This window comes from Musca domestica, unplaced genomic scaffold (assembly GCF_030504385.1).
Source record: "Musca domestica strain aabys unplaced genomic scaffold, Musca_domestica.polishedcontigs.V.1.1 1, whole genome shotgun sequence".
Classification (NCBI taxonomy): Eukaryota; Metazoa; Arthropoda; class Insecta; order Diptera; family Muscidae; genus Musca; species Musca domestica.
This window is the reverse complement of record NW_026712114.1, coordinates 32,345,202-32,370,372: the sequence shown is the minus strand read 5'-3', so window position 1 is coordinate 32,370,372 and position 25,171 is coordinate 32,345,202. Positions and strand designations below refer to the sequence as shown.

General features: G+C 36.2%; 1 protein-coding gene across 1 annotated transcript in view; it reads right to left on the bottom strand.

Annotated features, from left to right (window-relative positions):
- LOC109611978 (GATA zinc finger domain-containing protein 10-like) overlaps positions 1–7,744 on the bottom strand; it is a 154,897-nt gene extending 147,153 nt beyond the window's left edge. The window contains exon 1 of the mRNA XM_059121893.1: positions 5,582–7,744. The gene's annotated coding sequence lies outside the window, so the exon portion shown is untranslated. The remainder of the gene's footprint in view (positions 1–5,581) is intronic.
- Positions 7,745–25,171: the final 17,427 nt, after the last annotated feature.

The window sequence follows — 25,171 nt, the reverse complement described above, 5'->3', positions numbered from 1 at the left end:
AATTTCATAATTTTCCCTACAAATTTCAAATTTAAAATGAAATCGCTAAAGAAAAACCTAATTAAAATTTACCTTGAAAAACGTTGAAACCCTTAACTCTACATTTAAACCGAGAATAAAATATTTAAAAATGAAGCGGTGTCGTGGCAGGGAACAAATGAAATATCTCGAGGAGTACTTTCCGAATCTATGGAACTTATAGCCAAAAAGAATTTCTGACTTAGGAATTTTTTGCATTTTCTGAAGAATTATCGCTCAATTTTAGGGAAATTGCAGATAAAAGCGTCCACAGAACAGAAACTAAAAATGAAGCGATGTCGAGGCTTGGCACAAATGAAAGGAGTACTTTCCGAATCTGTGGACCTTATAGTCGAAAAGAATTTCAGACTTAGGAATTTTTTGCATTTTCTGAAGAATTATCGCTCAATTTTAGGGAAATTGCAGATAAAAGCGTCCACAGAACAGAAACTAAAAATGAAGCGGTGTCGAGGCTTGGCACAAATGAAAGGTCTCGAGGAGTACTTTCCGAATCTGTGGACCTTATAGCCAAAAAGAATTTCTGACTTAGGAATTTTTTGCATTTTCTGAAGAATTATCGCTCAATTTTAGGGAAATTGCAGATAAAAGCGTCCACAGAACAGAAACTAAAAATGAAGCGTTGTCGAGGCTGGACACAAATGAAAGGTCTCGAGGAGTACTTTCCAAATCTGTGGACCTTATAGTCAAAAGCAAAGAAAGAAAAAATCACCTTGGTTTGTGTCTTTGCTAATTAAATTTAAATTTATCTTGACGGACATAATTTATGCTTGAGTTCTTCTAGCGCCTTCATGTGGTCTTTTGTCATATATCTATTCTCTCTATGAATAGGTGGTTTGTAGAGGTTTCCCTGCAAATAAAATACCTTTTTATAAAAAAAACCTCATACCATGTCGGGAATATATTCGAGGGGCATATTTTCATGGGAACATTCCTTTAAAAAGGGCTTCTGAATTGATTTCTAAGCGAATTCTGAAATATTTATAAAGGTAAGTACAGTTGATTTTGGATATTCAAACGTGGTGATCTACAGAGATGTATTTAAAACAGAATCAAACTTATACACCTTTTCACTGAATTCAACAAATTTATTTAAAAAGCACCAACACGTTTATTTTTTAGAACTTCCAAAATTTTCAATAATAATTTCGTCACAAGATGTTGCCTGTCCACCTTAAAGTAAAAAAAAAAGAAACGAAAATATGCCTTATTTTGCTAAAATTGAAAAATGCCGACGGCAGACGAATTTCATATTTTTAATCAGCCCTCAACAAAAATCACAACAACAAGGCAGGAAAAAACCCCAATGACTCATTACGACGACCGCGACGACGTCAACGACGCTAGTGATGACGATGATGAGTTGTACTTTTCAAAACGTCAAAGCGCACGAGTTGACGGGGAGTGGCCGGCAGTCGGCGGTTGTTTTATAAATATTTAATTTTGTTTTGGTTTTTTCTTCTCGCGATCTCTGGAAAAAAAAAAAAAACGTTACACGATCGTTACACATTTCTAATTAGAAATTGGAAGAAAGTAGAAGAAATTAATTCCGAAATAAATTAAAATAATTTTTAATTTTTTACAAAATTGTGTCTAATTTCAATCAAATATCATTCAAATAAATGTTAAATTAAATTTTAAATTAAATCAATTTCTAGGGAAAGGGTAAATTTGATTTGACAATAAATGGGAAGGTGCACTCCTCGCCTTGTATGAACGTGAAGAGGGAACGAGATTTTAAGGTTGTAGACGGTTGAATTGTTTAATCAATAGAGGCAACAACAACAAAAAAATAAATAATTTCACTACTAAAAAAAATACCAAAATGTACAAATATAAACAAGTAAAAAGTAGCTAAGTTCGGGCGGGCCGAACTTTTTATACCCTCCATCATTTTTAAGAAACTTAAAAAATTAAAAAAAAATCCATCGGAAAATACCGCTCAAATGTAGACCGGATTATGGGAAATTAAGTAATTTATGTCATAGGCTGTAGTAACTGTTCCGAACTTTATATACAACATTTGGAACAATTCCGGTGAATAACATCGCAAAAATCATCAAAATACCGAATATCGGGAGGAACCGTTATGTAGGGGATGTATGTCAGTCTCTCCTAGGGGATAAAGTACTCACAAGGAACTTCTTGTGAGAATCTTCAGACAATTTCATTGAAAACTATGGCTAACATCATCAAAATACCGAATATAGGGGGGTCCGTTATATGGGGGCTATACGATATCGTGGACCTATATGGATAATTCTCTTCCAGGGGACAGAGTACTCACACTCCTTGTGTGGATTTTCATACAAATCCGTTCGGGGGGTATCGTTATACGGGGGCTATGCGATATCGTTGACCGATATAGCCCATCTTCGAACTTGACCTGCCTGCAGACAAAAGACAGATCTGTGCAAAATTTTAGCTCCCTATCTTATGATGAGTTTCAAACGGAATGATGAACCCAATATACCCTTCATATGTATGGTGGAGGGTATAAAAACTAGCAACAGTACCTCAATATCAAATTTCGGGATTTCAACTCTAAGCCAATACCCAACTAAGTACCTCTTAGAACTTTCCGATCAATTATGGTACCCAATACCAAATATTGTACGATTCAGTACTTTTCGTACAATTAGGGTACACAAAACCCCCAAAGATATGAACTCAATGCCAGATATCAACAGAGACAAAAATTTATTAGATTTTACGATTCTAGCCCTATCCTTGCACTCAATACCAAATTTTGTACCATTTAGTACTTTTCGTACAAATATAGGACACATTTCCAAAACCTCAATGCCAGATATCAACAGAGCCTTTCCCCTAAGCAAATTCTAAATTTAGTACTATTTAGTACCTTTCATAAAATGATAGTACACATATCGAAAACCTCCTCCATATCTCAATGCCAGATATCAATTTTTCAATTTTGGTATTCCAGACCTATCCTAACATCCAATAAATTTCAGATTTCAATACCACATTGTACCAAATATATCACCATTTAATACTTTTCGTGCACTTGTAGTACATATTTACAAAACTATCACAAACTTACCATCAACAGGGACCCCAATACAAAATTTCAAAATTCCAGGTTTATCCGTTCACCCAAAAACAAACTGTTTATTGCCTTTAAGCACAGTTCGCAATACCATTCAGTATTATTCGTATAATTATAGTTCTATCGATTTTAGAAGTTTTTTTCCCACTATATTGAACTTTTTCGGAGAGGTTCCAGAAGTAGTGGAACCACCGAACATACTACATATTAAAATCCACGAAGTTCGAAAAAACCGGTAAAGTTCTTATTTACGATTATTTAAAATTATAAATATATATATATACTCAATCCAAGTCTAGTGCTACACCTTTTTTAGTTGTAATTCGAATAATTTTTTATTTAATTTGCAACATTTCATTTTCAAATTCGAGGGATTTTAAATGTAATTTGAATAATTCCAATTGTATTTCGAATTATTACATTTGTAATTCGAATGATTCCAATTGTATTTCGAATTATTCCATTTGTGCTAGGTGTGAAAATGGACAATATCGGTCCACTTCATCAAATACCTCCACCACAAAGGGTAAACCTTTCGAATAATTATAACTCTTATAAAATGTGATTAATTATTCCGAATATTTTCAAATTTCACATATCTCAAAATTTCTATCAACTCAAGATCTGGTGTGAAGATGGAATATATGGGTGCACTCCTTCTGGTACCCCCCAAACAAAGGCTCAAAATTTTGAATAACCATAAAGCTCATAAAACGCGAAATAAGCATCAGATTACTTTCAAAGTTGGTACATCTTAACATTTCTATCAACTCAAGATCTGGTGTGAAGATGGAATATATTGGCCCATATCTTCTGGTACCTTCCCCACAAAGGATTAAGAGTGCTTTCTAAACTGCATACATTCCAATATTTTTACTAACACAAAATCTGGGGTAAATAAGGTAGATATACAGGGTGAGATGAAAAAAACTGCAACCAACTTCAGAGTGCTGTCTTTTCTAAGCCATTTCTTAGCTGTTAAAATTATTCCAGTGACAGCTCATTATATTGTTAACAAGTGTACAAAAGCCTTTTGGTAAGAATTTTCCAGAAAAAAACTTATTCGTGATGGAATTCAAGCGTGGCAGTGTGAATTCTTTATATTCGGCTGGAAAATCACAAGTGGCTATCGTTAGAGCACTCCAGCATTTAAATGTGAATATATCTTTGGTGTCTCATACCGTGATACTGGTAGCGTAGCCCAACGTCAAGGAAGTGGATGGAAGAAAACAGCAACCTCGGCAGAAATGGTTCGAAAAGTAAACAAGCGACTTAATTGAAACCCGCGTCGCAATGGCCGAAAAATGGTTCTTGAGCTGAACATATCGCAATATTCCATTCGGCAAATATTGCAAAATGATCTCGGTGTAAAGCCATTGAAATTCCAAAAATTGCACGAACTTACATCGCAAAAGAAAGAAAGGAGGGTCAAAAGAGCTAAGGAGTTGCTTCGCTAGGCCGAAAGTGGTGAACTGCCGAATTTGGTTTTCTCCGATGAGAAAACATTCGTTGTCCAGCAGTTTGTAAACAAACAAAATGATCGTGTATACTTGCCAAAGAGGTCAGCTGAAAATATGCACCTTCGGTTGGCCACCAGAACTCATGCGCCGGCCATGGTGTGGGCCGCCATAACAGCCGATGGTAGCTCTCCTCTCGTATTTATCGACCGTGGCATCAGAATAAATGCCGACTACTATCGACGAAAATATTCTGGCGGGTGTATTGAAGCCTGAACATTCCAACAGGACTCAGCACCATCACACTCAGCAAATTGCGGTTCCTCGCTTCATTTCCAGCGCACAATGGCCACCAAAATCTCCATATACCTATCCGTTGAACTATAGTGTCTGGAGCATTTTGGAAAGCAAGGTTGGCACTAAAAAATACCAAAGTGTCGATCACCTCAAGTAAGCGCTTCCCCGGGAATGGGCCAAAATACCGCAGAGCAACATTCGGGCAGCGTGTGGATTGGCGGTTTGAAGGCCATAATTCGAACAAATGCAAACTTATTCCAAAATTTAATGCTATTTCCGACAGTTTTTGCATTCATTCAATAAATATGCAGTTTGACTTTGTTGCAGTTTTTTATGTCACCCTGTATATTTGATATATTTCCGTAAACAGTGTTTTGAAAATATATATTATTCTATCTAAAGTTTAATCACAGTTAGAATGCTATATTTTAATTTAAAGGTGTTCCGTTTCATTTTCAATTTTGTTTTTCAATTTAACAACAGTTGTGTCGTACCGTTTGCAGTTTGGTTTTTTGCTATTGTTGTTGTTTTTGTTAATTATTTATTTTGGCATTTAAGATAAATTACTTTTAATCGTTAGTTGTTGTGTTTTTTCATAATATTTTGTGTAAAATGCTATTGTTTCGAAAATTGCCAAGCTTATTATTTGAAATAATATTTTGGTGTTTTTTTTTCTTAATTTTTCTCTTAACAATTACATTCACTTTCATTTCATACTTACTTTGATTGCTTTGGTATTGGTGGTTGCAAGTTGTTGTTATGTTTTGTTTTTTTATTTATTTATTTTATTATTATTTTTATTTTAAAATTGTTTTATTGCACTTCCGTTCTTCCTACGGATCCCAGGCAAAATTATCTGCACTTCAAATTTTTATTTGATAATAATCGTTGGTTGTTTGAAGTCTTAGCAAGTTGACTGAATCATTGTTTTACCGTCGGAATATTTGTTTTTTTTTTGGTATTTTATTTTTCACTATTATAAGTTTTAATAAATTTTTAATTATGAATAAATTTTAAAATATTGTATTTTTTTATAAATAAATTATGTTTCAAAATTCAGTTTTTTTGGGTGGGCTTACTTTTTTCCATTAATTTTTTTTTTTTATGTATGATTTTTAATTTTGTTTAAATCATTAACTTTATATTTTTATTAATTTTTTTATAATGTTATATTTTTTAAATATTTTTTTAAAAAAATTTTCACTATTTTAAGTTTTATAATTTTAAATTATGAATAAATTTTAAAATATTGTTTTATTATGTTTCAAAATTCAGTTTTTTGGGCGGGCTGACTTTTTCCATTGAATTTTTTTTATTTTTTTATAAATTGTAATTTTGTTTAAATCATTAACTTAATGTTTATTAATTTTTTTTTATAATGTTATATGTTTTAATTATTTTTTTTTAATTTTTTTTCTTTATCTTTCCTTTTTCCCACAGATCACAGTATTTTTTCAAAATTTGTATATAAATTTTAATTTTTTAATAAATTTATCTCCTTATCTTGCCTTTTCCTACAGATAGCAGACATAATAAACTGCCTCTTATATTTAATTTTCAAATAATGCGGTTGAAATATTTCTAACTTTTTTCATATTTTTTAAACGATTTTCAATATTTTTTTTTTTCTTATTTTTATATTCAATTTCACTTAAAATTTTTTTTCGAAAGTTCATTGGTTGTTTCAAGGGTTACATGTTTTTCTTTTTTTTTTAATAATTTCTATTTATAAAATAAATAATTGTATTTTTTTTTTATTTTTAAACTGAACTTAAAATTTTATGATTGGTTGGATGGCCGGATTGAGCTGCCCTTTGAATATATTTCTTATTTTTTTTAATTGTTATTATTATTTTTTATTATTTTATAATTGTTATTATTTTTCAATATTCATATATAAATTAATTTATTTATTTAATATACAATTTTCCAATCATTTCACTTCCAACAGGTCGCAGAATGAATAAACTGCACTTCCTAATTCTGTTTCAAATGGTCGTTAGATGTGTGAAGGGTTTGTTGGTTGGTTGGATCGTTTTTATTTTGTTGAAAATGTATTATGTATTTTTTAATTTGTTTTTTTTTAAATTAATTAATTTTTAAATATTCAATTTCCTAATCACTTTCCTTTTATAGATCACTTCTTGGTCAACGACGACTTTTGGTCGGTTTGAAACATTCTTCCCGCTGGCGGCGAAGGCGGTGTAATGGTGTTTGGACGTTGTGTTGTTATTTTTGTTTTTCTTTTTTTTTTTTCTCTGTGTTTCTTTATTTTTATTTTGCCCGTATTAACGCGTTCAGGGTATGATCACAAGTGTCAAACACTCATTCTGCTGTATGTGCGGTAAGCTAAAAAAGTTTGTTGTACTCGGTGTTGTTGTGGGACAACAACACCACCAACAACAACGAAGGCATGGAAAACGAATCAACAACAATAACAACTAAAACAATAACAGAACTACGAGTCTTCTTGGCTGCCGCCTTTTTGCTGGCTGGCTGGCTGGTTGCCTCTGCTGTCGCTGTTGTTGCTGCTGCCGTTGGTAGTGGTGCTGGTGATGGTGTATGACTAATAACCCAAAGCACGCGTTCGTTCAGCAACCAAAACAAAAACAACAACAACCACGGCAATGGATACTTTAAATAAACACACAATTTGTTCTTCTTCTTCTTTTTCTTCATACAATTGGAATTCTAATGGAGCTGCGTCGAACTATTTGGAACAACATTGCCACCAGTTGCTTGAGATGATGTTGGTAAACATTGATCTCAACTAATGCACTTTTTTGTTGTTGTTGCTTTGCACATTGTTTATTATTAATCGTTGTTGCAGTTGTTGTTATTGTCACATAACAAACTTGTTGCATTACGCACCAAACGCCCACCTTACATGAGCAACAACATTGCACACACACACCTCCAAGAGATTTGTTTTTTCATTTTGATTTACATTGATCTCCACCAAACACACCCCAACATCCAACCAAGTTACAACGATTTGTTTGGAGTTGTTAAGACAAACAAACACAGACAGACAATGAGGAGTCTAAATATTTTTTTTGTTTTTATCAACACCTTGCACTCAAATTGTGTGCTCTCAGAATCAAGATCCCCCCCCCCCCCCCGCCTTCTCCTGCATTAGATCAAAAATGAATTGCTGCAATTTTGATATCAGATTGTCAGAGAGAGTATCAATTAAATTGATTAACTCTTTCGGGGTGTAATTGTTATTTCGAGATGAGAAGAAAAAGTACAAACAACAACAAAAAATTGAGAGAGAGAGAGAGAACTTGAATTACATAGTTGCAACAAACACCGACAATTAAAATAGGTATTTGCAAAATGTCAGGGTTGGGAAGTCATCAATCAGTTCAATTTAACATTTGAGTCGAAGTTAGGTGTTTTTTGGAAATGCATTCTAGGAAGAAATTACTAAAGAACAATTTTAAACAAGTAAGCAAAGGCTATAGTCGTGCGGGGCCGACCATGTGATACCCTACAACACTACAATATTTTAGAAGCCGCTTTATGTCCGAATCCATTTTGGAATATTTTGCTTTTGAAATTCTGTCATGGAGCACTGCCCAGATATTACCCTTAGCGTTTTGACCACGGACATATTCCCAATATTTACTCACTCCATCCTACTGTTAGTTGTTGTGGACCATTTTTCACATACATATACCAATGGTTATCCAAAATGCTAGAATTCTTCCCTGTCCTTAACTCTCTTCAATTGTGTGAGCAGAATTTTTTTTTGGTTCATTTGAACCCCTAAATATTTTGCGATCAACTCCAAAAGCAAGAGGCCTCTCTGTATCGCCAAATTTAAACTCATCTATATGATTAGCTTGTCTACGATATTTGGGTTTATTCATCAACGAAATCGGCATTTTTGGTCCATTTCAACCCCTAAATACATTGCGGACATCTTTGAAAACAATAAGCCTAGACATTCTGAGCCTAACCCTACCTTTTTCGTGAGGATAATTGCAATCTGTATATAATAACCCCAACCTGTGTTGTAAAATGAAAAATATTAAAAAATATACACTTCAATATTAAAAGTCAAATTGAAAAAATCGCATGCGATAAAAAATATGAAAAAATAAAAAAATGTCACGGTCTAGCCATTCTTGAGATATAAGCATTCTAGCTAACATCCCCTTCCTTTCTATATATAGATTGTATATATTTCGCTATATACATCCGATGTATTTACTATCGGCATCTACGCAACGGTCAGAGTTGACCTGTTCGTCTATTTCTGATTTCGCAGGGATTAAAAATATTCGCGGTTTAATGAAAAATTTGACTTTTATTTATCACAAATGCTATGGTCTATTTCTAAATATTACTCGATGACCATCAAAATTGGAAGGCTTCTGTCCAGCCCTAAGATCTAGCTCCATGCTAACTTCCGCTTCGATTGGTCTATAATTACGACCTGTAGATCAGCTGCAAAATCATTAAATTTTTCAGTTTTTGGTCCATTTCAACCCCTAAATATTATGCTATCATTTCCAAAAGAAATAGGGTTCTATTCTGGCCCTACCCCCACCTCCATTCTAAATTTCGTGAAGATCGGGCCATAATTGCGACCTGTAGAGTGATTACAAATTAACATGGACAGACGGACAGACGGACGGACGGACATACATAGCTAGATCGACTCAGCTCGGCGAGATAGGAAGATCCATATATACTTTCCTTTGTGGGAAACCAATATTTCGTGGTGTTACATAATTTTTGGCCCAATCAAACTTATAATACCCCCAACACATAGTGTTGTAGGGTATAATCATTAAGTTCGGCCGTGCCGAACTTTGAATTCCCTCCTCCTTTGGGTAATGGAAGCATTAGAACCCATTATAACCCACAAATACCAATTTGTAGACATATTCGTGGGGAAATTTGGCAAAAATCATCAAAATACCGGATCGGGAGGTACCGTTATATGGGAGATATACCAAAACGTGGACCTATACATACAATGTTTTGTTACCGGAGCTAGAACCCATTATGTCCAACAAATACCAATTTTAGACAAATCCTTGGGAAAATATGGAAAAAAATGTTTCAAAATACGGAATATCGAGAGGTACCATTATATGGGGGCTATACCAAAGCGTGGACCGGTATATCTCATTTTCAATACCATCCATCCAAGACATAATAAAAATTGTTCTGTTAAATTTTGACGCTCTACGTCAAATCAGCAGAAATGGTTCGAAAAGTAAAGAAGGGACTTGATCGAAACCCGCGTCGCAGTGGCTGAAAAATGGCTCGTGAGCTGAACATATCGCTATATTCCATTCGGCAAATATTGAAAAATGAGTTCAAGGTAAAGCCATCGAAATTCCTAAAAGTGCAAGAACTTACACCGCAACAGAAAGAAAATAGACTTAAAAGAAATAAAAAGTTGCTTCGTTTGGCCGAAAATGGTGAACTGCCGAGCTTGGTTTTCTCCGATGAGAAAACATTTGTTGTCCAGCAGTTTGTAAACGAACAAAATGATCGTGTTGACTTGCCACAGAGGTCAGCTAAACTTAAGCGCCGGCCATGGTGATGGTGTGGGCCGCCATAACAGCCGATGGTCGCTCTCCGCTTGTATTAATCGACCTTGGCATCAGAATAAATATGGAATATTATCCCGAAAGTACTCTGGAGGGTGTATTAAAGCCTTGGACACGCAAACATTTTGACCACAGACCTTGGACATTCAAACAGAACTCAGCACCATTGCACTCAGCACGTGGCGCGAATGTTTACAAAATGAGGTTCCTCGCTTCATTTCCAGCGGAAAATGACCACAAAAATCTCCGAATACCAATCCGTTGGACTATTGTGTTTGGAGTATTTTGGAAAGCATGGTTGCAAAGGGTCGATCACCTCAAGCAAGCGCTTCGCCAGGAATGGACCAAAATACCGCAGAGCAACATTCGGACAGCGTGTGACGGTTTCATTGGCCGTTGGAAGGCCATAATTCGTGCCAAAGGTGACCAATTCGAACAAATATAAACTTTTTCTAAAATTTGATGCTATTTCCGACATTTTTTGTTTTCATTCAATAAAATTTAAAAAAAATGTAAAGATTATGGCGTTTGACTTTGTTGCAGTTTTTTGGTCTCATCCTGTATATGGTGCAATTTAACTATTTTATGGAGCTATGATAAAGCTTATGTCTATACAGACGAGCCATCGATTCAATTGACGTATTGGAAGACAAGATTAAATTATATGGACTGTACTATTAATTCAAAAAAAGAATTCAAGCATTTTTTTGAAAATTTTCCAATAGATCTTTGCCGTTTTCGCACTTTTAAAATTCCTCGCTCCAAGTAACAAAAATGTCTAAGCCATGTTCACATTCCTATTAGCCATATCAAGGTATTACAACAACAGCAACAACATCGTATTGACAATGCCATAAAGTATTATAAAGTCATTTGAATTGCATTCTCCTGATCACCAAAAGATGATCACTTAAAAACGCCTTAGTCCGATGGACAGCTTGTCCATAGTCTGGGTGTGATCAGCCGCAATTAATAACTCGCCGAAGAGAAAAGACACAACCCAACCTACCTGTGTGCCTGCCATTAAGTGAATAAGCCAGTCAGTCACTCACGGGAACTCTCACTCACTTTAGAGTGTCATTATAAACTCTGAGGCCGGAAACAAACTAAAGATTCCTTTCATTTCGTTTTCTAATTAGCGACGAGGGAGGGAGAGAGGCACCAACAACAACAACGACAATTAAATGGGCAAGGCTGACGAAGTTCTTTCCACTTTCTACTCCGAATTATAACCACCGCGCCGTTGATTGGCCGTCAATGACATGAATGAACTTCAGATCAGTCGGGTGGTAATAGACAGGGATTTCGGAGATTTACATTCGATGATCGCACCTCTTTTTTTTTTTTCTCTCCAACGCACTTAGGTGGTCCGTTGGTCTGTCCGCCTGTCTTCTCAGTGTTGTTGAGTGGCCTTTAAGTGGCTGCCAGGCGAATGGTCACTTTTTTTATTGGTCTCGTCGGCCAGTTGACATGTTAATGACATTTGCAAAACCATACAACAGCAACAACAAAGTGCTTGTCTCAGCAGTTATTCAGGTCCAAATTGCCAGAATGTTATCGATCAGGTAGAATTGTAATAAATTCTCGTTTTGTTCACTGTTTCTTGTTGTTGTTGTTGTGGCTTCTTTTTATCTTAACATGAATGTTTTAATGTTGTTTCGCTGTTATAAAAATGATTTATTTAATGCAAAAAATATTTGACATTTTAAATGTTCGAAATAATTTCCATATGGAATTTATGAAGATGAGGCAGGCAGCCGGGTGGCTGGCTTGTTTTGTGCGACACAATAGGAAGAAGAAGGGGTTATGTATGAAACTTTGTATTGGGAGAGCTACATTTGAATTGGGAACAATGCAGATCTTCCATAAAATGTCTACTCTAATCTGATAAATGAACTTGGCGATCGACCTGGAGAAGGTGTTCTTTCCCAACAATAATTTGATAGCAATATGTGTCATTTTCAGCATTACTAGTAATGACATATACTCTCTAGTGTCATATAATCTCTGAATTAGCAATATCACCAAAACAATGACTATTATTTACCTTTGGATTAGCCCCATCCAAGATATAATGAAAACTACACTGCAACCAACTTCAGACTGCATTTTGGTGAGAATTATCCAGAAAAAAAGTTAATCGTGAAGCCCATTGTGTCTGGAGTATAATTTCGAAAGCAAGCGCTTCGCCGGGAATGGGCTTAAAATTCCGCAGAGCAACATTCGGGCAGCGTGTGATGGTTTCATTTGCCTTTTGAAGGCCATAATTCGAGCCAAAGATGACCAATTCGAACAAATCTAAACTTATTCTAAAATTTGATTCTATTTCCGACATTTTTTGCTTTCAATAACATTTTAAAAAACTGTTAAAATTATGGCGTTTGACTTTGTTGCAGTTTTTTTATCTCACCCTGTATGGGGACTATACGAAGTCGTGGACCTGCTTACGAAATATTTTGTCATAGTTTGTAGTACACATTAAGATCTTCTAATACGAAATTTGAAACGATTCCGGTGAACAATATTGCTGAAATAATCAAAATACCGAATATCGGGATGTATAGTTATATGGGGGCTATACGAAGACGTGGACCTGTATACAAAAAAAATTTGTCATAGGACGTAGTACACATTACGAACTTTGAATATGAAATTTGAAATAATTCCGGTAAATAATGTCGCTAAAATCATAAAAAAGCGAATATCGGGTGATACCGTTATATGGGGGCTATACGAAAACGTGGACGGACAGGGTCCATTTTTGAACTTACTGGCTACTGGTAAACTATGCATATATGCAAAATTTAAACCTTCTATCTCAATTCGTTCGGACATCGCTACATTGTCTTAGAATTTTAAGCTGATCCAGAGTACACAGGGTGAGAATAAAAAACCGCAACAAAGTCAAACGCCATAATTTTTACATTTTTTTTACATTTTATTGAATGAAAACAAAAAATAACATCAAATTTTAGAATGAGTTTAGATTTGTTCGAATTGGTTACCTTTAGCACGAATTATGGCCTTTAATCGGCCAACGAAGCCGTCACACGCTGCCCGAATGTTGCTTTGCGGTATTTTGGCCCATTCCCGTCGAAACGCTTGCATGAAGTGATCGACATTTTGGTATATTTTAGTGTCAACCTTGCTTTCCAAAATACTCCGGACACAATAGTTCAACGGATTGGTATCTGGAGATTTTGGTGGCCATTGTGCGCTGGGAATGATGCGAGGAACCTCATTTTGTAACCATTCTTGGTTGGCGCGTGCTGAGTGCGATGGTGCTAAGTCCTGTTGGAATGTCCATGGTTTGCGTGCCCAAGGCTTTAATACGCTCTCCGGAATATTTTCGCGATAATATTTGGCATTTTTTCTAATGCCACAGTCGATTAATTCGAGTGGAGAGCGAACATCGGCTGTTATGGCGGCCCACACCATCACCAACTGAAGGTGCACATTTTCAGCAGACCTCTTTGACAATTAAACACGATCATTTGTTTGTTTACAAATTGGGGGACAACGAATGTTTTCTCATTGGAGAAAACCAAATTCGGCAGTTCACCACTTTCGGCCTAGCGAAGCAACTCTTTAGCTCTTTTGGGTCTATTCTGTTGCGGTGTAAGTTCTTGCACGTTTTGGAATTTCAATGGTTTTACCCCGAGCTTTTTTTTAATATTTGCCGAATGGAATATTGCGATATGTTCAACTTACGAGCCATTTTTCGGCCACTGCGACACGAGTTTCGATCAAGTCGCCTCTTTACTTTTTGAGCCATTTCTGCTGATTTTGCTTTTAAATTTAGGTTAAAAAATCCGCAATTATAGCTCGGTCTGGGCTTGAAAACATTTTTTAAAAATCCAGATAGGGTTAGAAAAAAGATTCTTAGATTAATTATTTTTATCTAGTTTAAGTTTTGATTTTTTTCTGAAAATCTGCGACTACAGATCTGCAGTACTTTGAACAAATAAAATAACGTCAAGGTTTTGATGCCCTCACACATGGAAACGCTTGTTTTGATATTTTTCTGTTTTTTTAATTTGAAATTACTTTAATTATTCTATGCATTTGTTATTCTGGACCTTGAATATATAACTAGCACAATGTTCAATTATTTATTTTCTGAAATATGAATGCTTTAAATGCAACTGCCATTCACTTCTTGGGTTCCCATCATAAATTGTCACTCTTGGCAATACTCGGTTAATGCTGTAACAAAATGACGTCGTGTAAGATTTGAAAACATTTAGTCACTCTTATTTTGAAAAAAAAAAAAAAATGGAAAAATTATGATTTCATAAATATCGAAAAATTGAAAAAAAAAAAAAAAATACCGAACTATCGGCACGATCTCTCACGAGCCAGCAGGCCTCACCTTTATTCTAATTATTGACAAATCAAGCAAACAAATTATACGCTAATTAATACTTTTTTGCCTTTGAGCGTTATCAAATCTTGGCGATCTTCTCAAATCCCCCAAACGCGGTAAATCAATGCAAATAAAGCGAAAGAAATAATAACAAAATCGACAAAATGAAATATGACAGATATCAAATCGGCAATGGAACACCATTAATTAAAATGCACACTAAGTACAGACTCATAGTCGAAAAGCTCCATCCATACATCCATCGCCTGCGCGCCGCATAATCGTTTAGCGGGCAAGCCAGCGACTTCATCTGTCCCCGGCCCGGCGAGAATGACATGAATAACAAATCGCTGGCAGCATACCGATCACTAGAACTCAAACAATCTGCAAGATGGATGGACAGACGAACGGACAGACAGGCATTATGGAATGACAATATTGGCTACAGGCCCAAAACGACAGATAGACAGACACAGTGTCCCCAGCGAGCAAGAGATGAGAACACCAAACCAGCCACACTTTGAAGTAAAAAAATCAAAAAACAAAAAAAAAAACAAATCATTACACCAACATTAATTACGTTTACATTCCTCTATGTACACCTCTATTATTTGCTCACTGGTATCCACACTCTCACATACTCACTCTCTCGTCGTCGTGGTGCTAAAGACAGTGGCGAGGATGATGACTCATCTCATTTGGTTGGGAAATGCTGGTCTATGAATGTCGTCATTTCTGGCCAATCAGACGTTAGAATGTCTTTGGGCCATGGCAACGTCGCAACATTCTTGACGACGACGACGACGACGACGACGACATGCTGGCTAATGGAGAGAGCTTTCTATCTCCCCACCCGCCCCTTCTGAGCATTCGAATTGCCTGTAAACGCCACAAGTTGTTGGCCAAGGCAATAAATTGCAGTACTTGTTTGTGAAGTCGTCTCGATTATCTTTGGTTTGGTTGTTGATGTAGGACTGCGCGCGGCCAACAGGTGCTCCCATATGACGGTGGCACATTTAAGAGAGATTAGAATTTTTTGTTTCCTCACCTCAAGGTCTGGCATGTGGGTGAATTTAGTTTTTGATTCAATAATCTCATTTTTTTAAATATAATTTCATTCATGAATCACTAGAGAGATATAAAATAAAATAAATAGAAGCGGTGAGAATGATTTTGTACTAAATCACAAAAAAGTAAAAAATATGTAGTTGGAAATCATTTTCAAAACGAAAGGTTTTAGCCAGGCCGTGGATTAAAAAAAAATATTTCCAAGGTCTGGGGCCATAATGTTTGCGTACCCAAGGCTTTAATACACCCTCCAGAATATTTTCGCGATAATATTCGGCATTTATTCTGATGCCACGGTCGGTTAATACGAGCGGAATATGGCGACCCACACTATCACCATGGCCGGCGCCTGACTTCTGGTGGCCAACCGAAAGTGCACATTTTCAGCTGACCTCTTTGGCAAGTAAACACGATCAGTCTGTTTGTTTACAAACTGCTGGACAACGAATATTTTCTCATCGGAGAAAACCAAATTCGGCAGTTCACCACTATCGGTAAGGTGTAAGTTCTTGCACTTTTATCATTCGACCCTCGTGCACAATTTCATCTTAGCGTTGATTCGCTGCCAGTCAGTCAGTTATTTCACTACTCTTTTACAGGGTGAGATGACCAAACTGCAACTACCTTCAGACTGCTGTCTTTTCTAAGCCACTCGTACGACAGCTGTTCAAATTATTCCAGTGGCAGCTCCTTATATTGTTTACAAGCGTACAAAGGCATTTTGGTGAGAATTTTCCAAAAAAAAAAAGTTATTCGTGATGGAATTCAAGCGTGATAGTGTGATTTCTTTATATTTGGCTGGAAAACCACAAATGGCTATCGTTAGAACACTCCAGCATTTAAATGTGAATAAATCTTTTGTGTATCGTACCATCGCTCGCATCGCAGAATAAATGCCGAATATTATCGCGAAAATATTATGGAGGGTGTATTCAAGCCTTGGGCACGCAAACATTTTGGCCGCAGACCTTGGACATTTCAACAGGACTCAGCACCATCGCACTCAGCACACGCCACCCAAGAATGGTTACAAAATGAGGTTCCTCGCTTCATTTCCAGCGCACAATGGCCACCAAAATCTCCAGATACCAATCCGTTGAACTATTGTGTCTGGAGTATTTTGCAAAGCAAGGTTGGCACTAAAAAATACCAAAGTGACGATCACCTCAAGAAAGCGCTTCCCCGGGAATTGGCCAAAATACCGCAGAGCAACAGTCGGGCAGCGTGTGACGGTTTCAATGGCCGTTTGAAGGTCATAATTCGTGCCAAAGGTGACCAATTCGAACAAATCTAAATTTATCCTAAAATTTGATGATATTTCCGACATTTTTTGCTTTCATTCAATAAAATTTAAAAAAAATATGACGTTTGACTTCGAAGTATACATTTTAGACCCCACAAAGTATAAATATTCTTGATCAGCATAAAATTCTATGTCGATTTAGCTATGTCCGTCCATCGATCCGTCTGTCCGTCTGTGGAAATAACACTACCTTCCGAATGAAATGAAGAAGGTTGCAGGACTTTTGGTATTGAAAATGGGTCATATAATTCCACGCTTTGGTAAAGCCCCCCATATAATGGTACCTCTCGATATTCGGTATTTTAGCGATTTTAGCCACACTATTCACCGGAATTCTTTCAAATTTCGTATTGGAGGTTTGTAATGGATACTACAGCCTAAGGCAGAAAATTGTCTATGCAGGTCTACGTCTTCGTATAGCCCCCATATAACGGTACCTCCCGATATTCGGTATTTCGATGATTTTAGCGACATTATTCATCGGAATTATTTCAAATTTGGTAAGTTCTTAATGGATACTACACAGCCTATGACAGAAAATTGTCTGTGCAGGTCCTCATTTTGGTATCGCCACGGTACCTGACTATATTCGGTATTTTGATGATTTTAGCTGTATTAATCACCGATTTTTTTCGCATTTGAATACTGTAATAGCTTACGACAAAAGGTGCCTGTACAGATCCACGTCGTCGCATAGGCCCTAATATAACGGATACATTTGTTAGTTTTAAGATTTTAACAGAATTTTTAACGGATTATTTTCGAAAGTTGCCAAATTCGTTGCAAATGCTGGAGGGTATTCAAAGTTCGGCCCGGCCGAATTTACAGCTTTTTATACCCTACACCACAAGGTGGTCAGGGTATTATGTCTTTGTGCATTTGTGTGTAACAGGCAAAAGGAAACGAGATAGACCCATAGTTCCTTTTGATAATCTGCATAGAATCACATTCTGAGTCGATTTATGCATGTCCGTCCGTCCGTCCGTCTGTCCATGTATTTTTGTAAACAAAGTACATTTCGCAATTATTTCCCTATCCAGATGAAATTTTGCACAAATAATTTGTTTGGACCAAGGACGAACCCTATTGAAATTGGAGATAATCGGTCAAAATGTAGATATAGCCCCCATATATATCTTCGTCCGATTTGCCTTTTAATGTGCACCAAACGTGTAATATCAGCCCGAATAGTATGGAATTTTGCACATACAACCAAATTAGGCCTGAAAATAAGTATGCCAAATTTAATCGAAATCGATTCAGATATAGCTATAGCTCCCATATATATTGTTCATCCGATTTGTTATTTTTGTCCACTGCCGCCGTAATATGCACTATGCAACAACAATATTTGGGGAAATATATCAAATACAGCCCAGAAATGCATGTGCCAAATTTTATCGAGATCGGTTCAGATTTGGATATAGCTCCCATATATAACTTCGTCCGATTTACCTTTTATTGTGCACCAAACGTCTAATATTTGTCCAAATGGGATGGAATTTGGCACTAACGACCGAATTGAGTCAAGACATACTAGTCAAATTTGGTGAATATCGGTTCAGATATAGCTATAGCTCCTATATATACTGTTCATCCGATTTGTTATATTTGTTACCCACAGCCGTAATATACACTCCGTAACAACGATATTCAGGGAAATATATCAAATACAGCTCAGAAATATCTCTGCAAAATTTTATGGAGATTGGTTCCAATTTGGATATAGCTCCCATATATATCTTTATCCGATTTCAAATTAATTGTGCACCGAATTTAAGAGATACAAATGCTTCGGCATATTTAGTCCTTTGAACTTTAAATTATAATTATAATCATTGAATTCTCCCATAAAAACTTTTAATTGTTATGCGGAGCTCTACTAAATTCGCAAAGTGGTGTAGGGTATCATAAAGTCGGCCCCGCCCGACTTTAAGACTTTCTTTACTGGTTTACTTGTTAATTAGTATATAAGAATTCCTGGTGTTTTGGTAAGATTAATACTTTTGGTATATTCTAGGACCTAGAGTAGAATATGATGATACATAATTTTGTAGAATATTTTGACTGGATACGTTCCCATTTTAAGGAGTTTTTTTTTTACCATAATTTGAAAGAAGGACAAAAATACTCCTTTTTGTGACTCGCTTGAATGTTAAAATATTCATCATATTCTTATCTACAATATTGCCAAAGACACCATATACCTAAAATCAAACAGATTCTAAGAAATCTCAATCCAGAAATTACGAAAATGTGGAAGAGGGGGAGCTTGCCCCTCTAATTAGGTTACTTTACGATGTAAACTTTCAAAATGCCGATACATGTGTCTTCCATTTTTGCTCTTCTATTATAGTCTGCTGACTGACTGACTTTCCCTGAAATTATTGAAAAAAGTTGAATTTTGTCGAGCAATGAAATTTTTCAAAATATTTAAAATAGGATTCTTCAGATTTCATTCAAAGCATTTTCATTCAGTTCAATTCTAAAATGAAACAAAATGATCTAATTCTAAAAAACCCAAACACACAACAACAAAACAACGATTTTCAATTACAATGTCAATATTTACCTTTTGTTCTGAATATTTGATTTGAACACAGTAACAGACTATGGTAATCGGCACGAATGAACTTCATTCAGTGAAGACAGGGAAACAATAAAAAAAAAATTCAGAACGGAAATTCCTGATGTGGCGTGATATGATGAAGATAACAATAGCAATGAGAGACAGTGAATTTTACTTTTGCCGGACAGACAATGCGGAATTAAAAAAAAAAAAAAAAACAGAAAATTAAACATTTATACGAAGACTAGAAATTCGCCTCATCCACATGTTGGCAAATAATCGCAGAGACGTTTATAGAAAATGCAGGTGAGTGTGTGCTGTTATTGTTTCAGTTTTTGGTCATATCATTTTTTCTCTCGGACTTCATTCTTCATTAACAATTATTGTAACTGAGGCAATGCCTGTAAACAGAACCATGATGATTGAATACGACGAAGTAAATGAGGCAATATATAAAAATACAAAAAAAAAAAAAAAATAAATATACTATATCATACGACGCAATACGATTCGGTCGGATATACAGTGCAAAAATACCACATCAAAGAAGGAACTGCAAGACAATACACTCGAGCAAATATTAAAGTTGAATTATTAAAAATTCAAGATACTTTGTCAGCGAAAAGTGCACCTTAAAATTTTTGATTCGTTCCAACAGTTTGTTTAAGGCCTTTTTATACCCTCCACCATACTATGGAGGGTATATTAATTTTGTCATTCCGTTTGTAACTCCTCGAAATACTCATGTCAGACCCAACAAAGTATATATATTCTTGATCAGCGTAAAATTCTAAGACGATTTAGCCATGTCCGTCCGTCTGTCTGTCTGTTGTAATCACGCAATCTTTCGAACAAATTGAGATAGAAGGCTAAAATTTTGCACACATGTATATTTTGCCAGTAGGCAGATTAAGTTCGTAAATGGGCCATGTAGGTCTAAGTTATCATATAGCCCCCATATAACGGTACTCCCGATATTCGGTATTTTGATGATTTTAGGATCACAGGAATTGTTTCAAATTTGGCATTTGAAGTTCGTAATGGATACTACAGCCTAAGACAGAAAATAATCTGTGTAGGTCCACGTCTTCGTATAGCCCCTATATAACAGTACCCCCCGATATTCGGTATTTTGATGATTTTAACGACATTATTTAACGGAATCGTTCCAAATTTGGTATTTGAAGTTCGTAATAGATACTGCAGCATAAAACAGAAAATGGGCCATGTAGGTCCACGTCTTCGTATAGCCCCCATATACCGTACCCCCCGATATTCGGTATTTTGATGATTTTAGCGACATTATTTACCGGAATTGTTTCAAATTTCGCATGTGAAGTTCGTAAAGGATACTTCAACCCATGCCGGAAAATTGTCTGTGCAGGTCCACGTCTTCGTATAGCCCCCATATAACGCTACCCCCCCATATTCGGTATTTTGATGATTTTAGCTACATTATAAACAGATTTTTCTTCAAGTTTCGCATTAAAATATTGTAATAACTTATGACAAAAGTTGCCTATGCAGGTCCACGTCGTCGTATAGGCATTCGGTATTTTTAAGATTTTAACAGAATTTGTAACGGATTTTTTTTTTTTTGGAAATTGTCAAATTTGTACCAAATGGTGGAGGGTATTAAAAGTTCGGCCCGGCCGAACTTACTGCTTTTTTACTTGTTAGTACTTAAAATGCCGAATTCAATATTTAAAACAATCTACAACTTTCCATCCCCAACACCAACTGTGATCCAAAATTAGTACCATTTAGTACTTTTCGAACAATTATGGTATACATTCCCAAAACCACCTCCACATCTTAATTCCAGATGAACATAGGGTCCCCAATATCAAATTTCGGAATTTAAGTTCTATTCCTTCACCTAATACCATATTAGGTTCCAATTTAGTACTTTTCGTACCATTATGGTACACAAACCAAAACCACCTCCATATCTCAATTCCAGATAAAAATAGCGTCCTTAGTATCCGGTGTGAGGATTTCAACCATATCCCTTCATCCAGTAACCATTCCATTATTCTAGATCAACAGAGACCTCAATTTCAGATTTTAGGATTTAGTACCATTTAGTACAAACCACCGCTAAATTTTAATAACAATGCTAACAGCAATCTAAACATCAAATTTTCGAATTATATCTCTATCTCTTCACCCAATACCAAATATAGTACAATTTAGTATTTTTCGTACAATTATAATACACGTTTCGAAAACAACCTCCATACGTCAAGGCTACAAGTGAAAAGCGACCCTAATCCCAATTTTACGAATTCAATTTCACCCAATACAAAATTCTATCAAATATAGTTTCCAAGCCACTTCTTAATCACAAACCAATCGCCAATATGGACCGCAATAAAAAATTTCGAAATTTCACCTTCATCCGATCACCCTAAACCAAACTGATAAGAATTTAGTACCATTTAGAACAGTACCATTTAGAAATTATTTTAAAAAATCCAAAGATGTTTTGGCTTGAAAAGTTAATTTAAAAAAACAACCACGAATATACAGGGTGAGATGAAAAAATGCAAACAACTTCAGACTTCTATCATTTCTTAGCCACTCGTCCGACAGCTGTTAAAATTATTCCAGTGACAGCTCATTATATTGTTTACAAGCGTACAAAAGCATTTTGGTGAGAATTTTCCAGAAAAAAAAGTTATTCGTGATGGAATTCAAGCGTGATAGTGTGATTTCTTTATATTTGGCTGGAAAACCACAAGTGGCCATCGTTAGAGCACTCCAGCATTTAAATGTGAATAAATCTTTTGTGTTTCGTATCATCGCTCGTTACCGTGATACTTGTAGCGTAGCCCGACGTCAAGGAAGTGGACGGACGAAAACAGCAATATCAGCAGAAATGGTTCGAAAAATGGCTCGTGAGTTGCCCATATCGCAATATTCCATTCGGCAAATATTGAAAAATGAGTTTAGATTTCTTCGAATTGGTCATCTCTGGCAAAAATTATGGACTCCAACTCTGCGGTATTTTGGCCCATTCCCGGCGAAACGTTTGCTTGAGTTGATCGACACTTTGGTATTTTTTAGTGCCAACCTTGCTTTCCAAAATACTCTAGACACAATAGTCCAACGGATTGGTATCCGGAGATTTGGGTGGCCATTGTACGCTAGAAATGAAGCGAGGGACCTTATTTTGTAACCATTCTTGGGTGGCGCGTGCTGAGTGCGATGGTGCTGAGTCCTGTTGGAATGTCCAAGGTCTGCGGCTAAAATGTTTGCATGCCCAAGGCTTTAATACACCCTCCAGAATATTTTCGCGATAATATTCGGCATTTATTCTGATGCCACGGTCGATTAATACGAGTGGAGAGCGACCATCGGCTGTTATGGCGGCCCACACTTTCACCATGGCCGGCGCTTGAGTTCTGGTGGCCAACCGAAGGTGCACATTTTCAGCTGACCTCTTTGGCAAGTAAACCCGATCATTTTGTTGGTTTACAAACTGTTGGAAAACGAATGTTTTCTCATTAGAGAAAACCAAATTCGGCAGTTCACCACTTTCGGCCAAGCGAAGCAACTCTTTAGCTCTTTTGAGTCTATTATCTTTCTATTGCGGTGTAAGTTCTTGCACCTTTTGGAATTTCAATGGCTTTACGCCGAGCTCATTTTTCAATATTTGCCGAATGGAATATTGCGATATGTTCAGCTCACGAGCCATTTTTCGGCCACTACGACGCGGGTTTCAATCAAGTCGCTTCTTTATTTTTCGAACCATTTCTGCTGATGTTGCTGTTTCCTTCCGTCCATTTCCTTGACGTCGGGCTACCTTACCAGTATCACGGTAACGAGCGATGGTACGAGACACAAAAGATCTATTTAGATTTAAATGTTGGAGTTCTCTAACAATAGCCACTGGTGATTTTCCAGCCATATATAAAGAAATCACAATATCACGCTTGATTTAAATCTCGAATAACTTTTTTTCTGGAAAATTCTCACCAAAATGCTTTTGTACGCTTTTAAACAATATAAAGAGCTGTAACTGGAATAATTTTAAGAGCTGTCGGAGGAGTGGCTTTGAATTGACAACAGTCTGAAGTTGGTTGCAATTTAAACCCTCCACCATAGTATGGAGGGTACAGGGTTGCCCATATTCGACGGACCCATCTGGCAACTCCATAACTTTTGACAGAGATGTCACATCGCTTAATGACATACCGCGTTTGAAGCGTCAGTCCAAGCAGATTTTTATCATGAACCAATACACGACACGCGAGCGCTCTGAAATAGTTGAAATTTACATTCAACAGAAGAAGCTAATTGTGAAAAAAAGTGAGAAGTGCGCCTTCTAAGAACACCATTAAGCTTTTATACGAAAAATTTTCGACTAGTAAGGATCTTTCTAATCCGAGGAGGCCATATAAAAGTCGACCAAGGCGATCGGCCGAGAATATCGCTGCCGTACGAGCCAGTGTTGAGAGGTCCCCAAGAACATCCCAAAAACGCCGTTCTCAGCAGTTGGGCATGGCTCGGTCCACTTTACAACGGATTATTCGCATTGATTTGCATTTGTTCCCGTACAAAATTCAATTGACGCAAAGAATGTTGCCTGCGGACAAGCCTCGTCGATTGGAATGGGTCCATAGGGCCCGAAGGTCCGTCGAATATGGGCAACCCTGTATATTAAATTTGTCATTCCGTTTGTAACTCCTCGAAATATACGTTTTAGACCCCACAACGTATATATATTCTTGATCGGCATAAAATTATATTTCGATTTAGCAATGTCCGTCAGTCTATCCGTTTGTGGAAATCACTCCAGCTTCCGAACGAAATGATGTAAGTTGATAAAAATAAATAATGAAATGTGTATTATATCTGCATGACTTTTGGTATTGAAAATCGGCCACGTAGGTCCATGTCTTCGTATAGCCCCCATATAACGGTACCCCTTGATATTCCTTGCAGGTTTACGTCTTCGTATAGCCCCCATATAACGATAGCTCCCGATCTTCGGTATTTTGATGAGTTTAGCGAAATTATTTAACGGATATTTTTTTTCAAATTTGGTATTTGAAATTCGTAATGGATACTACAGCCTATGAGAGAAAATTGTCCGTGCATGTCCACGTTTTATAACTCCCATGGTACCTCCCTTTATTCCGTATTTTTATGATTTTAGCTACATTATAAACAGAATTTTTTTCAAGTTTCGCATTAGAATATTGTAATAACTTATGACAACAGTTGCCAATATTTCATTCAGTATTTTTAAGTTTTAACAGAATTTTTAAAGGATTTTATTTTTTTTGAAGATTACAAAATTTGTTCCAAATGGCGGAGGGTATTCAAAGTACGGCCCGGCTGAACTTACACCTTTTTTACTTGTATATTAGAGCTTGAAAATTTACCTTTTTAAAATATCCACAATTACGTTTGGGTTTGAAATT